This window comes from Vulpes lagopus, chromosome 8, assembly GCF_018345385.1.
Source record: "Vulpes lagopus strain Blue_001 chromosome 8, ASM1834538v1, whole genome shotgun sequence".
NCBI classification, from domain to species: domain Eukaryota; kingdom Metazoa; phylum Chordata; class Mammalia; order Carnivora; family Canidae; genus Vulpes; species Vulpes lagopus.
In genome coordinates, this window is record NC_054831.1 from 95,008,456 (window position 1) to 95,024,665 (window position 16,210).

At 38.1% G+C, this 16,210-nt stretch overlaps 1 protein-coding gene across 2 annotated transcripts in view; it reads left to right on the top strand.

Annotated features, from left to right (window-relative positions):
- RAB3C (RAB3C, member RAS oncogene family) overlaps positions 1-16,210 on the top strand; it is a 269,784-nt gene that overhangs the window by 102,731 nt on the left and 150,843 nt on the right. The window lies entirely within an intron of this gene.

Here is a 16,210-nt window from a genome sequence, read left to right on the forward strand (position 1 = left end):
AATGACAAATACCCACCATTTGCTTCGATGTGGATGGAACTGGAGGGTATTATGCTGAGTGAAACAAGTCAATTGGAGAAGGACAAACATTATATGGTTTCATTCATTTGGGGAATATAAAAATTAGTGAAAGGGAATAAAGGGAAAGGAGTGAAAATATCAGTGAGGGTGACAAAACATGAGAGATACCTAACTCTGGAAAATGAACAGGGGTAGTGGAAAGGGAGGTGGGTGGGGGGTTAGGTTGACTGGGTGATGGGCACTGAGGGGGGCACTTGGTGGGATGAGCACTGGGTGTTAGGCAAAATGTTGGCAAATTGAACTCCAATTTTTTTAAAAAAAGAATTAGTGGAAAGGAAGTGGCTATCTAACTAAAGAATGCACTCCATAAATACTGGTTGTTAGTACCTTGGAAAATAGTAGATGTAATTTTTCATGGAATTCAGGAGTGACTGGAAAATTAAACGTTGTGTCCATGGGTATTAAAAAATATAAATAAATAAATAAATAAATAAATAAATAAATAAATAAATGTAAATTAACAATGGTTTGTAGTCACATCTTTGAAAAAAAATGGCATACGAGAATTAGATCCAGAACACCATGAAAATAATATATATATATATATATATATATATATATATATATATGACTTTCTATGGCAACTTAAAAAATCCAGACCATAAACATGAAAAATACTGTCATATAAAATGTTACATGTAAGAAAGAAACTTTAAAAAAAGAACAAAAGAGCCACTGGAAGTTATAATAACTAACATGTATTGCTGGCTTCCAATGTCTGAGGGCCTGTGCTAAGCAATTGCCTTGTGTTCATTCATTTAATCTTCTTAACAACCTTGGATCAGTCATGATCCCCATTTTACAGTTGGGGAAACTGAGGTGTAGGATTTCTTTTCCTAAGATCACTCAGCTAGTAAATGATGGATCCTGAGTGTGAACACCAGTCACCTGACCCCAGAGTCCCTGCCCTTCACAGTTGTCCAATATTGGTCGAACTACGAGGATCAGAATGACCAAGGGTCCTTGGAGAGAGTGCCAATTCCCAGAGTCCACCATCAAATCTACCAAAGGAGAGCTTCTGAGGGTGTGGCACTATGTTCAATTGCCAACTATAATTTATAAATAAGCCAGTTGGAAAGAATAGGTCTCCTAAAACTTCCCCAGCCATTTGTGCCCTCAGGCCAGTCTGGGCTACATCAGAATTTATTGCTCTTGGCTTCCAAAGGGAAGAAACCCTGACCCAAGTCGTCATGATCCTCAGCAGTTTGAGTAGTCTTTGGGTATAAAGAATCATTCATTCTTTTTCCTGGGAAGGATGATGGGTCTGTGCAAATCCAGCCTCACCCCCTTGGTCATCCACCTTTCCCTCACATTTGTGAAATAAGTGGCCAGCTTGTGCATCTAGTCAGGCAGAACAAAGAACACACAGGGATCAGACCCTGACCTTATTAGCGCAGCGTGATCATCAAGCCTGGCATACTCCAGGCTGGGTGGTGCCCAGCTGGACAGCTTTCCGTCTTTCCTGTAGGAGAGGGATCAGTAGATGCCAGTGCATCTGCTCTCTGACTCTGCTATCAAGCTATTCAAGCAGTAGAGTCTGTTGACATGGTAAGAAAAATACATTTGTCTGGCACACAAGCCCCCAAAGAACTTTTTGTGTTGAAAGTAAAAATTTGAATTATAGTCAGAATGCTAATGCCCTTTCAGGCTTCTCATGCCAGCAGCCGTGTTGTCAGTGAAATTTAAATGTGGGAAAAAATGCTTTTATGGGCTGCCAGATTGTTTGGCAAATGATTTATAGATCTATTTAGTCTATTTGTAATGCAGTGATTTGGGTAACTTTTTACTAGGAAAAATAAAAACTAAATGTTGCTCTACGCACAGGTTTTATTTCCCCATCCATATTGGTTTTCTTAGTCTTAGCTAACCTTTCTTCTTAAATTGAAAAGGTGTTGGCTAGCGTAACTCTTCTTTTTCATTTGTTCTGGAGACATAATGGTTCTTTTTCATTTGATCTGGAGACATAATGCGGTTGGTTGATTTGTAATGACTTCTGGAAATTTGCTTTTTCTGACTTAGTAGAGGAATTAACTCCTAAATAGAATTCAGCTTGAATAAATTCGGTAGATGTTTTTGTATATTTAGGTTATATCAAGTTTTAGTATGAGTTTGGCCTCTCTTAGATTTTGTTCACTTATGGTTCTGTGGTTGGATCTTATCCCTTTCAAAATCAGTGGGCACAATAACAATGGTAAGAGGGCCCTGGGTGCCCATGGGTCTCCCTCCCCTCCACAGAGGAGAGTCTGCTACTGGCAGCCAGTCCTCAGCATGGGGCGCCTGCCTTCCTAGCTCCCCTGGTCCTTGCAGCCAATGTCCAGCCCCAGCACCCCCTCCAACCTCCCCAGCCCAGTAAGTCCATTCCTGTCTTGAATGAAGATTTATTTAAAAAATAAAAAGAAAGAAAGAAAGAAAGAAAGAAAGAAAGAAAGAAAGAAAGAAAGAAAGAAAGAAAGAGCCACTTCCCATGCTCTCTCAGAAAGACTTTTATATCTTCATATTTGTAGGAAGTCACTCTTCAGACTCCTGAGACTTAATAAAGCCTCCTTGAATTTTTTTTCCACAGGCACATCTCTCATTAACCCTATAATCATCTTTGTAGCTGGCCTCTGACCTCTGTCTCCTATTTCCGTTCCTCCAGTTATGGAGCCGACGTCAGACTCAGCTCTACATCGGTGTCTGATCACAACTGAAGAGAAAAGAGAAAATTGCTTAACTAACAATCGAAGCCATCTTTTGACGGTTTCCATGTAACCAGAAAGTGTAGGCAGGCAGTCTGGGTTTGTCTTCTACTTCGTGATCTGATCTTGAAGCTGTATTTGCAATTACCCTTGCTTGATTTTATCCCAGATACTTTGTGCCTGATAAAATTTAATGCTATGTAATCTTATAAGATTTATACAGAATCCTGATGCCCATCACATGGGGTCATGTTTGAAGTCGACCCACGCTGTCCAAGGCCGGGGTTTGAATGTCCCTGCTTCCCAGATGCCAGGCAATGGGATTCATGTTTTCCACTGACTCGACAACTTGTGAAACACCAGTCAGCAATTCAGAGCTGCCTTTGATGTTTAGAGATTCCACTTGGGTGGAATATCGTCTCATTGTATTCTAAAAAATTAGTTAAGGTGAAGGTTATTCATGAGACAAAGAAATATATTAGACTCACTTCTAAAATAGAGATGTATGCCGTTATTAGTAGCAATGCTGTTTCTGGTCAAGAAGCCTTTCCACAGTAAACATGCTTTCCCTGGCTTTGTGGTGCTCTCCTCCGAGGACAATTATTTTCTCCTCTCCTTCCCCTGTGTCCCTTACACAGCCAGCTGCCTGCTGCGCGCTTGGTCTCTGCCTACATGGAGGCTGGAATGAAGTCGCCCCAGCGACTTCTGTTTCTGTAGCATCTGGATTCTACATTTTCATTTCCCTTTGTCTCTTGTGTCTTTTAGAGACTTCATTCATCAGACATAATACTTATTGTTAAATGGTTCTCATCAACTACAGTGAGCGATGGTTTGAGATGTGGGACCCAGTGCTTTCACCTCGAAATGCTGTTGTGATTCACGAGGCCTTTTGTCTCAGTGATGGGCAAGGCAAAACAATTATAAAAATAAGAATGTGTAGAGGACCCTCAAGAAATGAATAAGCAAAAAAAAAAAAAAAGAAAGAAAAGAAATGAATAAGCATAATCAAGTAATAGTCATGATAGAGATTTATTGTGTGTTTTATCTTTGAAATCAGGTCCCTTTTTATGGATAGGGGCATGGAGAGAGGAAAAGAGGGCATGTAGATTCTGGGTGATTCTGAAGGACACACATCTTTATTTCCGCTCCTTCCCTTAGGGTGGGATAAGTAAGGAATAATATTCTACTAAGCAGCCCATTTGCATCTTAACAGGCACCTTCTCTTGGGATTTGACATGCTAGCTTCAATTCTTTACTATCCTTAATGCAATCAATAACGATGCTGGCAATGGCATTTTATAGCTCACGTAGTACTTTTCTCATTTGCAGCTTTCATTTCAACTCAGTATTAGGTATTGATTTCATTTTGGAGATCATGAAGCTGATGCTCAGAGAGGTTAAGTGATATTTCTAAAGACACACGGTATGTATCTCAGAACCAAAGTAGGACCCCCAGGTGTTCTAACACCAAAGCCCTTGCTGTCTCCTCCACACATTGCTGCTTCTGAGAGACAAGGAAAAAAGAGGTCCCATTTACTGAGCACCTAGTATATGCAAGAAGCCCTTAGATATGTTCATTTATTTAATCCTCACCACAATCTTCAGAGTGTAGGTCACTTTATTTTAGCTAGAAAGTAAAAATGCAGAGGGGTTTAACTCCCTGACCCAGCTGGTACCTGGTCACAGGTTACATTCTCCTCTCTTCCATTTTGGATTGTGCATCCTGCTCTAGAAGAAACCAGAACCTGTTACCTGTTTTATTTTTTTTCCCCTTCCAGATACTATAATTGAAAGGGGAAGTAGGGAAATCTGTCCTTTTGCAGCACCTGGTGAATTTTCAGATGCAGAACAAACAAACCTTCTGCTGTATTTAAAGATAAATGTGTTTTAGTGCCTGCAGGGGAGGAGTGCAAGTCACAATCCCGAAGGATAGCATCGGTGTCAGTCTCTTCATGCCCTCCTGCATTTCCATGTGTTTCCCAGCATCCTGACTGTGGCTGTGTCTGCTCACCACCTCCTCTCAGCCTCTCAAAACCTACTCATCACTAGGGAACCTGCCGTAGCTTTTCCTGGAGCTTTTTCCAGCTCACTTCAGTCTTTGATTCCTCCAGCATCTGCTGCACACATCACACACTAAACTCTTCAAGCACAGCCAGGTTCTCAGACGGCTTTGTGAGCTTCATTTTTGCCAGTTTATGGGAAATAGAAATTGTTTCCCTTAGAGATTGCATCTCATGGATGCTTTTTCTGTCTTTTTTTTTTTTCCTCAGTACCCAGCACAATATTAGGAATATAGATTTTCACTGTCTGGTTAGTTTTTAACAAGAAGTTGGCCTGGACAGAATATTGATTAGTTAAAACAACCTGACTTTTTCCTTATATAAATTTTGAGCCCAAGTGTCAGTTTTACTTAGGCACTAAATTGATTGGGCTAAGTTACGAATTCGTTTTGTTCTTCTTGGTGAGGAGAGTGGAGAAGAATAAAGGAATAGCCATGCGATAGGATATTTTTATTTCTTCTTGAAGTTCCTTTGAACCTGAAAACACAAGACTGAAAGGACAGGTGCTCCAGCCCTCTGCGGCTGCACAGCAATGCAGACAGAATTTATAACCATCCTCTTTAAGTTTTCAAAAGAAAATTGGAAATCTTTGAGTTTTCTTTTTCAGTTTGCCTTTGCAAGCTCGCCTTTGCTGCCCTCCTCTTGAAGGGGCTTCTGATCTTCATCCTCTCTTCATCCTTTCAAAGGCATCCTATAAATAGCCGCTCTCCTAGGAGACTTTGACCACATTCTTGTGTCCGAGAGCCGTGTTCCCACCATTGTCACACTGATATGTCAAATTGAACTTGTACGAAACACTGAAGTCAATGTAATTCTCTCATGTCACCAGCATTTTTCATCTTTTAATGACAACATCAAAACTCACAAATTTTACCAAAACAAAATCTCCCACTATTCCCTCTCAGCCTTCATTACTTCCCTTCCATATTTTTTTTTCCCTTCCATATTTTTAAAGAAGTATAATTCGACAAGAAATTGTTTTTCCATAAGCCTAGGTCAAGGCAATAGGAAGAAAATCACCTAGGGTACTTTTTAAATTACTGTGTTTTTATTCTTATTACTAATCACAGTTTTCTCTACCCTCTAGGAGAAAATGTCATCAGTCTGGGATGCAGGCCTAGTATTTTCAGGAAGGAAAGAAGGTGCATACAGAACTTAGTCTATAAAGATTAAATATATTTTTATTGAAAAGAAGAAGGGAATACAATTTAACAGAGCATCATATTGGAAGTAAGGGAATCTGGGTTCTGGTCGAAAATCTGGCACTTTTTTTTTTTTAAATTTTTATTTATTTATGATAGGCACACAGTGAGAGAGAGAGGCAGAGACACAGGCAGAGGGAGAAGCAGGCTCCATGCACCGGGAGCCCGACGTGGGATTCGATCCCGGGTCTCCAGGATCGCGCCCTGGGCCAAAGGCAGGCGCCAAACCGCTGCGCCACCCAGGGATCCCCCAAATCTGGCACTTTTTAGCTGCATGAACTTGATTATCTCACTGGCTTCTCTGGGCTTTCATTTCCACATTTGTAAACAAGAAACTAAATTTTCTAGGTCTATTTCAGCTCTGAGTCATAGAAGGTTTTTAAATACCTTTTTATTATTTTCTTATAGGATTTTTGATCTAGTGCATCAGAACCTTTTTACTGGAAAAAATGGCCCATAAACATTTAACCTGATTACTGCTGTATTTATATCTTATTTTATGATTTTGGCTTGGCTGTCCTATGATTCTTTCTATTCATTTACTGCTTTGTCTTGAATTTGTTGAGTGCTTTTATTGTTTCCAATTTCATCCTTTCCTTTATTACTTTGAAAATTACATCTGTTATAAATAAGGTAATTGTTAAAATTCCACAATTTATATTTAAAATAAAAATGTAATATCTTTATTTCTCCAACCTCAGTTGCTTAGAATAATTTATCAGCCACTGCTTCCCACTCTACATAACAGTATTGTCCACTGTTCCACATTTAATAATATCTTGACTTTTTACACCCTAAATTTTTTAAAAGATTTTATTTATTTATTCATGAGAGACACAGAAAGAGGCAGAGACATAGGCAAAGGGAGAAGCAGACTCCCTGCAGGGAGCCTGACCCGGGACTCGATCCCAGGACCCCGGGATCACAACCTGAGCCAAAGGCAGATGCTCAACCACTGAGCCACCCAGGTGCCCCTTTATACCCTATACTAGAGAACCATGCCCTGGAAGAGTAGGTTTAAAGAGATAAGGGCTTGTCATCTGTAATAATTGTTTCAGATGGGACAACTGGGATCAGAACCAAAAATTAAACCACTAGATGTGGCAGTCAGGATGTCATTGATTTCTTTTGCATGAACAGTTTTATTTGAGTGTTGAGACCAGGCACAGCTACCCTTGGTTGAAGAATGAGTGGAGTTTGAAAAGTGAAGCTGACAAAGATCAAAAAACACATATGTGGAGCAGGTGTTAAATAGCCAAATGATAACATCAAACATTGAACCAGACTGAAAAAGAAAATCTAGATTATTCAATATCCAACCTAATATTTGGAGGGAGGACTAGGCTTTATATGCGAAAAGCTTGGCTTTAATATGACTCCTGTTATTTCCCACTGTAATAGTTCTGTAACTCAGAACTGGTGCCTAACCTCTTTATTACTAAGTTTTGTCATCTTTAGAATGGTCTACTACCTCAGAATAATTAAATGAAATGATAGATGTGAATTCACTGTGAAGTGTGGGAAGTCCTGCTCAAGTTTACGGTCTTCACATTGTCATTGTTAAATTTCACTGGTGGTTAGACTGGTGAAAAGCCTAACTCCATCAGTGTTAAATATCATGCATTAGTATTATTTCTATCTCAGTCCTGTTTCAGTCATGCAACAAATGTAACTACTCTGGTGGGGGATGTTGGTAATGGGGAAGATTATGAATGAGACTATGTAGAAGGAAAATCTCTATATGTGAAATCTCTAAATTTTCCATTCAATTGTACTATGAACCTAAAACTACTTTAACAAAAATAAATCCTGGGTCACCTGGGTGCCTCAGTCAGTTGAGCATGGGATTCTTGATTTCAATTCAGATCATGATCTAAGGGTCATGAGATTAAGCCCTACGCTCAGTGAAGAGTCTGCTTATCCATTGGTCTCCTCCTCTGCTTCTCCCCCAGTGTGCACTCTCTCTCTCTCTAAAAAGAAATGATTAATATCTTAAAAAATAAAGCCTATTCAAAAAAATGCTCAATATTGTTGAGCCTCGAGCTTAGCTTAATATGCACTTGTCATATCCAATTTAATACTCATATTCTTCCCTTATTATAAATCTGGCTGTATTCCAAGGGGCTGGTGGTACAATAGTAAGAGGGGTTCGATCCAGTTTTTCACCATTTATGTCTCTCCATTTTCTGGTTCTTGCTCTTCCCGTGTCAGAGATGGAAAGAGCGCTGGGAGGTAGGGAGAGAGCAGATGACTCCACGTAATTGGATGTGAATTATGGTTCTCTCTTGACTTCTCCAGCTAAGCCTATCCTGTTGTCCACACCTTCCGTGTGACATACAGCTGAATGCTGGTTCCCTTTTGTAGGATGTTCAGGGAGCCCTGCAGAGCTTCACAGTGCCATGACGTGGAAGTTTTACTCAGGTTCCTTTCCTTTTAACATTCCTTCAACTCCCTCCTTTCCCCCTTAGGATACTACTGGATTCCCATACCTCATCCAGGAGACTCCCATACCTCTCACAAAGTGAATTAATGGTTAGATGTCTCAAGTGCAGCTACCTGCTGTGGTGTTTATCTGTCCATGGGAAACTCATGGAACCTAGCCATGCAAACCAGTGAGACATCAGACTCTCTTCTGCCCCTGCCCCATCCACCCTGCCATCTCTCTCCAGGTCTTAGACACCCCTGTGCAAGTGCAGGTCAACACTCCCACTGCCCATGAGGGCACTCGCCCAACCCAATCTAACTGGCATGTGGCTCATGTGAGTGAAAGCTCCATCCCTTTGTAATGGGTCTAGTTTTGAGTCTTAGTTGCCAATTTTAGGCCAACAATAAGATTCCCACTTGAAAGCCTGTTATCCTTTGATCATTGTAAACATGTTGAATTGTGTTCAGTGAAGAAAAACAATCACCACCCTTGGCTAAAAGCTCTGAGCTTGCCTTCATTTAAGTATTTATGCCCCAGGTTTTGACAAAATTGAGCATAATCAAAATCCCAGTGGGAAGAAGTATGTCAAAGAGATTAATTAAAAAGAAAGTAAAAAATGGCATCTTTCTCTGCCTTTGTGTTAATCATTCTTAGAAAACAAGCTCTTAAATAAAATGAGTAAAGATGCCCTTTACATGGCTTTGATTGTGAGTTTTGTTTAGGTCTTGAAGCAAGTTTGCCAGAGCATTTAGTGTTTACTGAAAAGTGTCTCAACTTTCATGAACAGAAACATATAATTGGTTAATATGTTAGGGTCTTACTGACAGTGGAGTCAAAGGCCACCTATAAAAAAGCTGTATGTGGCTGTCCCTCTCTTCAGGGAAGATGAATTGCCATGGTAACACTGCCAAGAAATAATAGGTCAAGTTTTATCCTCTGCCTCGGGTTTATTTTATCATGATTTACTTAGAAGTGGGTGCCATTATAAAATGAAGGTTTGAGTATTTCAAAGCTAAACATCATAACAAGAAAATCTGATCAATAAACTGGTGTAAGAAGGATAGATAAAGGACACTTGGTAAGAAGGACATCTAAATTGATTGAAGAACTATTTAGAGACCAGTTTCTTAGTACTCTCTTCTAAAATGTGGCCTTGACTTACAGATGCTTGTGTAAATGTGTGTAAATGAATTCAAAAGGCCTGTTTATACAAGATCAGTAGAGAAAAGTGGTTTGTAAATTTTATTTTAATAGAAGATTAACTGCTGTTAGGAAAAAAGTTCTTACTTCATTCCAAAAATAAATATGCCACAAGAAAGCATAAAATATTTAAGCTTCTTGTTTGGCTTACTATATTTATAAGACTATATGCAACGCTGTTTTATGCTTGCCTACTAATGAAAATGAAAAAATAAATACAACTTGAGGGAAAGTACCATCACATAAGAGAAATGATGTGTAATTATCACCATTTTGGAGGGTCATGTCTCAGTGTATGTCATGACTATGGATCTTTCTACAATAGCATGTCAATCATTTAGGGGTGAAATATCAACATAAAGCAATATATATAATTGTTGTCATTTCAAGTGACATTGTTCTTTCCTTCTAATTACCTTGTATGTATGTGCACGTAAATATATAAAGATCTATCTTTTAAAATCCCAAGCGCATATCAACTCACCTTTTCTTAAACAGAATTAATATTATGTAAATGGAATATAGTAATGCACTTTAGCATAACATCCTTCCTGAATTCACACAGTGAAACTATGTTAGCCTTGTCCATAAGGCTATCTTTAACTTTTGATATTTTCTCTTCTGTAGAGTAGTAAACAGGTGTGTGGGTAGCTGTGAAATTTATATTGCTTCTGCCCTGATCACAAAGATTCCAAACTGGGGTCAGTGACTGTTAGCTTCTTAGTGCTGAGTAATAAAGTACCACAAATTGAGTGACTTAAAACAACAGAAATTTATTGTCTCACAGTTCTGGAGACTAAAAGTCCTAAATAAAAGCATTGGCAGGCCCATGTTCCCTCTCAGGTTCTAGCAGAGAATTCATTTCATCCCTCTCTCCTAACTTCTGGTGGTTGCCAGCAATGCTTGGCTTCCTTGGCTCATTGATGTATCTCTCCAATCTCTGCCTTTGCTTCCATGTGACCATCTCTGTGTGATCTGTGTCTCTGTTTCCTCTTCTTCAGAGGATACTAGTTATGGCCTACCCTAACCCAGCATGAACCCATATTAGCTTGATTATGCCTACAGAGACCCTATTTCCAAATAAGGTCACATTCACAAGTTCTGGGGTTAGAGTTTAAACATATTTTTCAGAGGGAATACAATGTAGACCACTCAGTGGCCATGAACCAGAAAACCTCACTGCTGAGCAGGTGGCCTCAATTATAATTTTAAATTGCTAGGCTGTCTTGTTCTTTAGAAATGATATTTTCATGATTTTACTGAATTTTTTTGTCATGTACGGAATATGATATTCTGACTAATGAAATGCGTTTAGTGTGTAGAGCTTTAAGATATACAGAAACATATCTCCAACAGATAGATTATAAATTCAATCTAAACTGATTGCAAAAAATAAAAAATAATAAAAAATAAACTGATTGCAATCCCTACCTGGTAGTAGGTATTCACCAAATGTTTATTGAGTGAATGAACAAATGAATCAATGAATCGATCAATCAGCAGTAATATTAAACTATATTAAGGAGAGTTTAATCTTCATTTGATGATTCAAAATAATTCCTACAAGTAATAGGTAGCAAAGCACAAGAGACTACTACTTCTTTGGATGCTTAATGACTGAGTATTTATTCCATTTCATATCTTTGTGTCTATTTGAACAGTCAATAACGTGTGTTGGAAATTCAATAATGTGTGTTTTATGTCTTATGTTGCAGGATCTTCATATTGCATTTCTGTTGACAGTCTTTTTGGGATATCACATATTATTTCCCTTACTTAAATTACTTTTGTTGATGAGTTAACATCAATGTGTTTGGTTTAGGTTCTTCACACATAAAATTATCTATTTTATAATATACTAGGATAATCTATCCTTCAATCTATTTTTCTCTCTCTAGACATTCAGTAAATGTATTTTGATTGTGATGATACTATTTGAGTTATATTCTTTTCCTAATGTTTACTTTCATTTTCCCTTTACCCCAATACAGAGAGCATTATAAACAAAAATCAAACTATAATGTAATTCAGACCTTACAAACCAAGGCTATTCCCTCTGTCTTAAAACTGCACATTATCTCTGCATTAACTTCAGAAGAGTTTGGGAATGCAATACATACAGTTAAAAATATATAGAATATTTCATCAGAAAAAAAATGAAGGCAAAAAAAAGCAAAGACAAAAATTCCAAAATTCAAACTGAATCACTTCTACTTATCAAGCTCTAATATTTTACATTTTACAGTTCTTTCTTAACGTATACTCAAGTATTGCTAATCAAACCCATCGTTAAAGTAAAAAATCCCTCTTAAAAACATGGATGAGAAATTGGGTGCCTAGGTGGCTCAGTTGGTTAAGCACCTGACTCTTGATTTTGGCTAAGGTCATAATCTCGGGGTCATGAGATTGAGTCCCACGTTGGGCTCCACACTCAGCTGGGAGTCTGCTTCAGGATTCTTTCTCTCCTTCCCCACCTGTCCCCCTTCCCTGTTCCATGCCACCACTCACTTGCACGGGAGCTCTCTCTAAGAGCAAAACAAAACAAACATGAATGAGAAATCAAAATATTTAAACCACCCAAAATGATTTTATTTTTTTTAGAAGAGAAGAAAATGACAGCTAACTTTCATGGAAGAAAGTTTTCACTTTTAATCATATTTTTAACCTTCATGTTCTTTATAAGAGATTTCCAGTTGTGTTTTTCAATTATAGGACGCCTACATTTATAGGAAATCAGCAGGTATCCCCAGTTATCAGAATTAATTGAGCAGAGGAACAGTGCAAAACCAAGGTTTGGAGCCATTTTTCTGAGCAAATTGAGAAGAGGTCCCATTTTAGCCAGTTACCTTCTGAGACTGCTCACATTTAATTACATTAGTGGCACTTGACATTATAAAATGTTCCTTTCTTTCAGATACAACCTTCTATCATCATTAGTAAATGTCAAATGTAATGAAGTGTTTTTCTGACTTCTTTTTCTTCCTGATACCATGGGAGAGAATATGCTAATGAATTTGTGATTCTGAAATTGTTTTCAGGACTCAAAACCAATGAAGAGTCAACTTGGTGCCTGATTTATTAGCTTAGTTTTACTCTTTTTTATTGTCTTTGCAATGGGAAGGAAAACTACCCTCTGTATTCCCTAAAACACTACCCCTATGTGATGCAATTTCTTATTCTCCCTGAGAGCTTTTAGGTGACAACTACCTCCAGTTAGATTGTGTTTCTGGGTTCAAATCAGAATGGTGAGGAAGGTCCTGATCCTTGCTGTGACTTAAATGCTTTCTGAAAGCTTCTTTTTTTTTTTTTTTTTCATGAAAGCTGTTTTTTGTCTCCTTCTATCTACTTTCAAATTTTGATAGTGGCTATCCAACCGTGTGGTTTCCTGTAACATATCAATCATAATATAATGGGGCCTTGATTTCTGCTCTCTCAAAGATTAAATACACTCACAGACTGAAATGAATGTTTTATCATGCTAAAACTAGTTTCTTTACTGTCAAAATAAAATTAACATCTTATGAAAAGGGAAGCCATCACCGGAAGAGGTCAAGAAGAAAGAGATGTCATAGTTTTTCCAACACACTATTATTCAGTGTCTATGTGGAAGACATGCCTGACAGGAAGGGTCTGGGTCACCTTTTAGCAGTGCCTTGGGTGTACTGGCTATTTTCTCCTAGTGAAAAATCAGGGGAAAGCTGTCTGTTACATAGAGAAGGCAGCAGGAATAGGGTCCCCAACCTGTGGGAAGACTACTCAATCAATGCTAAAAAGCTTTTTTTCTCTAGATTTGTATCTTTTTAAAATTGTTACCTACGGGGATCCCTGGGTGGTGCAGCGGTTTGGCGCCTGCCTTTGGCCCAGGGCGCGATCCTGGAGACCCGGGATCGAATCCCACGTCGGGCTCCCTGCATGGAGCCTGTTTCTCCCTCTGCTGTGTCTCTGCCTCTCTCTCTCTCTCTCTCTCTCTCTCTCTCTCTCTGTGACTATCATGAATAAATAAATAAAATCTTTAAAAAGAAAAAAAGAAAAAAAAAATTGTTACCTACTTCTTATGACCTTAAAAATCTCTCTTATTTGAGTATAGTTGACACACAGTGTTAGCTTTAGGTGCACAACATAGTGAACAAGTCTATGCATGATGCTGAGTTCACTGCAACTGGAGCTACCATCTGTCATCATACAACACTATTACGGTATCATTGACTAGACAGCCATTTAAAGTTACTTCACAATAAGAAAAAAAATGATAATTTTATATATAACACATTCTGAAAAATAGGCACCCACCACCAAAGGAGATGTTTGAGAATAAAATGCCTAGTTATAAGATGTTTTGTTCCCCAAAAGCTGAAAATATATTACATAGTCTGTGATTATTTAATGCTTTGTAAATATAGTCCTTGGAAATTTGGTTCTCTAAAGTTTTTCCTTATTTCACAATTGGATATGCTGTTCATTGAATTAAATCCGATGAATTAAGAATATCCACATGAGCTCAAGATTGGCTTCTTTCTGCCTAATAAATTTAACTATTTTTCCAAATTTTATGCAGTTTATGGTATTCACATTTATCTCAACCATCTGCATTTTCATATTTATAAAATACTAATCAAAGTATAATAAAACATTCATATAATGTCCAGGAAACTTCTCTTATGTAGACATGCAACTCTGCAGCATTATTATGCTTGGGATTCAACTCTTCTTACAGATTAATTAGTTATTCATGTGCCTCTATATCAACAATTGTAAATTAGATTATTTAACATTTTTCTTAATGATTTCTAGCACTACTTAATATATTAAGGGGAGTAACCTTTGGTCTCTCTGCTACAAGGCAAATATATTTCTCACTTTATTTGATTATCATTTAAATTTTATTTATACCTTTTTTTATATTCAGGGAATTGTCAAATTTTCATGTGGTAAAATCTATACCTTCCTTTTTGTTTTCTCTTTCCCACAGATTTTGCTCTATTTTTGCTATTTGGGGTACCATAATTTGTTTCCATCCTATCTTTAGAAATTTATTCTCCTGATATCACCATATAAGTATCTTCTAGTCAGGCCAGTCCCACCCCTGGTCCTTGTTGCTGGTTTCATGAAAAGTAACATCCTTGGCTAATTTTCAACTTCTGCTTCATGCCCCTGTGTTCTCCTGGAATCATTTATTGATTTCCTCAGCCTTCTTCAGGAGGAGGAGAACACCCTCCTTTGAAATTGCAGGGGGTGAGTAAACCATACCACACAGATTAGGAGAAAATTGTAAGCAATCTCAAGTTTCTTATGGGTTAGTCTATGGTGGAGTGTAAGCATCCAAGCAGAATACCTGTGGTTGAGGAATAGCATATCCAGCATGAGCCCATCCCAAGGGTGAGACCCAGGAGATGTTAGTTTCATTTTGACAACAAAGAAGCTATTCTTGTATCATCCAACACATTAGCTTCCCCTCTAAGGGCTATTCAGTTTTAGAGGAAGCTGGGATGTACTCTGTGTGCAAAGGAGGCATCTCTGGGAATAAGAGGAGAACGAGGATCCAGACTAAAGTCAGGAAGAAGATAACATTTTTGTCCAAAGTGCTCAGCACCTGAAGTACTAGGAAAGAGAAATCAGAGCCTGGTCTTCAGGATAAATGGTGAAGGGGAAAACCTAGGAGCATGGTATTATAAGCCATAACCCAGATCCTGTGAAGACAAATGGGCAAGAGTCAGTTGAATTGAGGAATAATTTCTTGAGCTACATTGAACAGCGTACATGACATAGGTGACTTCAGTGATGTGTCTGCTTATTCCCAGATCTCACTATTGTGTGCAATCTCTTCTGCAGGTCCTGAACCCCTGTATTTGTAAGCTCCTCTCTCCCATCTTATGCTAGCCTTGGCTCCCCAACCTTTAGGAACAGCAGTTAATACTTGGCATTTATCGACCGCTGTTTGTGTGCCAGGCTCTGTGTGAGGCACTTCACATACACTGTTTCATGTACTCCCAACAAACATGCTAGACTTTAGAGAGGCTTAGTTACAGAAGTCCTATGGCTTGTCCATACTCCCCCAGCAATGTAATAGGAGAGCAGGAAGTACAGGTCTTTTAACTCAAACATTCACACAAAGCAGATATTTTTAGTCCTTTACAGTTGAATGAACTGAGATTAAACTGTGTGCTTTTAAAAGCAGGGACCTTTTCATGAAATTCTTCTTTTCTCCCACAGTGGTTTGTACTTAGATAGATTATAAATACATAATGATGGGACTAATGAACCCCTTTAGTTTTAAACTATACAAAAAGTTACAGACTTTGATATGTATAATCTTTCTTTTTATTGTATTATCTATGGTTTTCTGCTGCTTAACAGGAATGAACATATGTAGAAGGTATTTTGAGCTAGATCTTTACCAAAAAAGAATTTTTTCATAATATTGCAGAGCTGCCATATGAAAATCATGAGGGAAAACAAGATGAAAAACATATATAGTTATACTTTGCAAGTATAATCTAGATTCCCTATTATGACTGTTTTTGGAATAATTAATCACTTACCCAAGTATGTATTGCCTTATTTTTT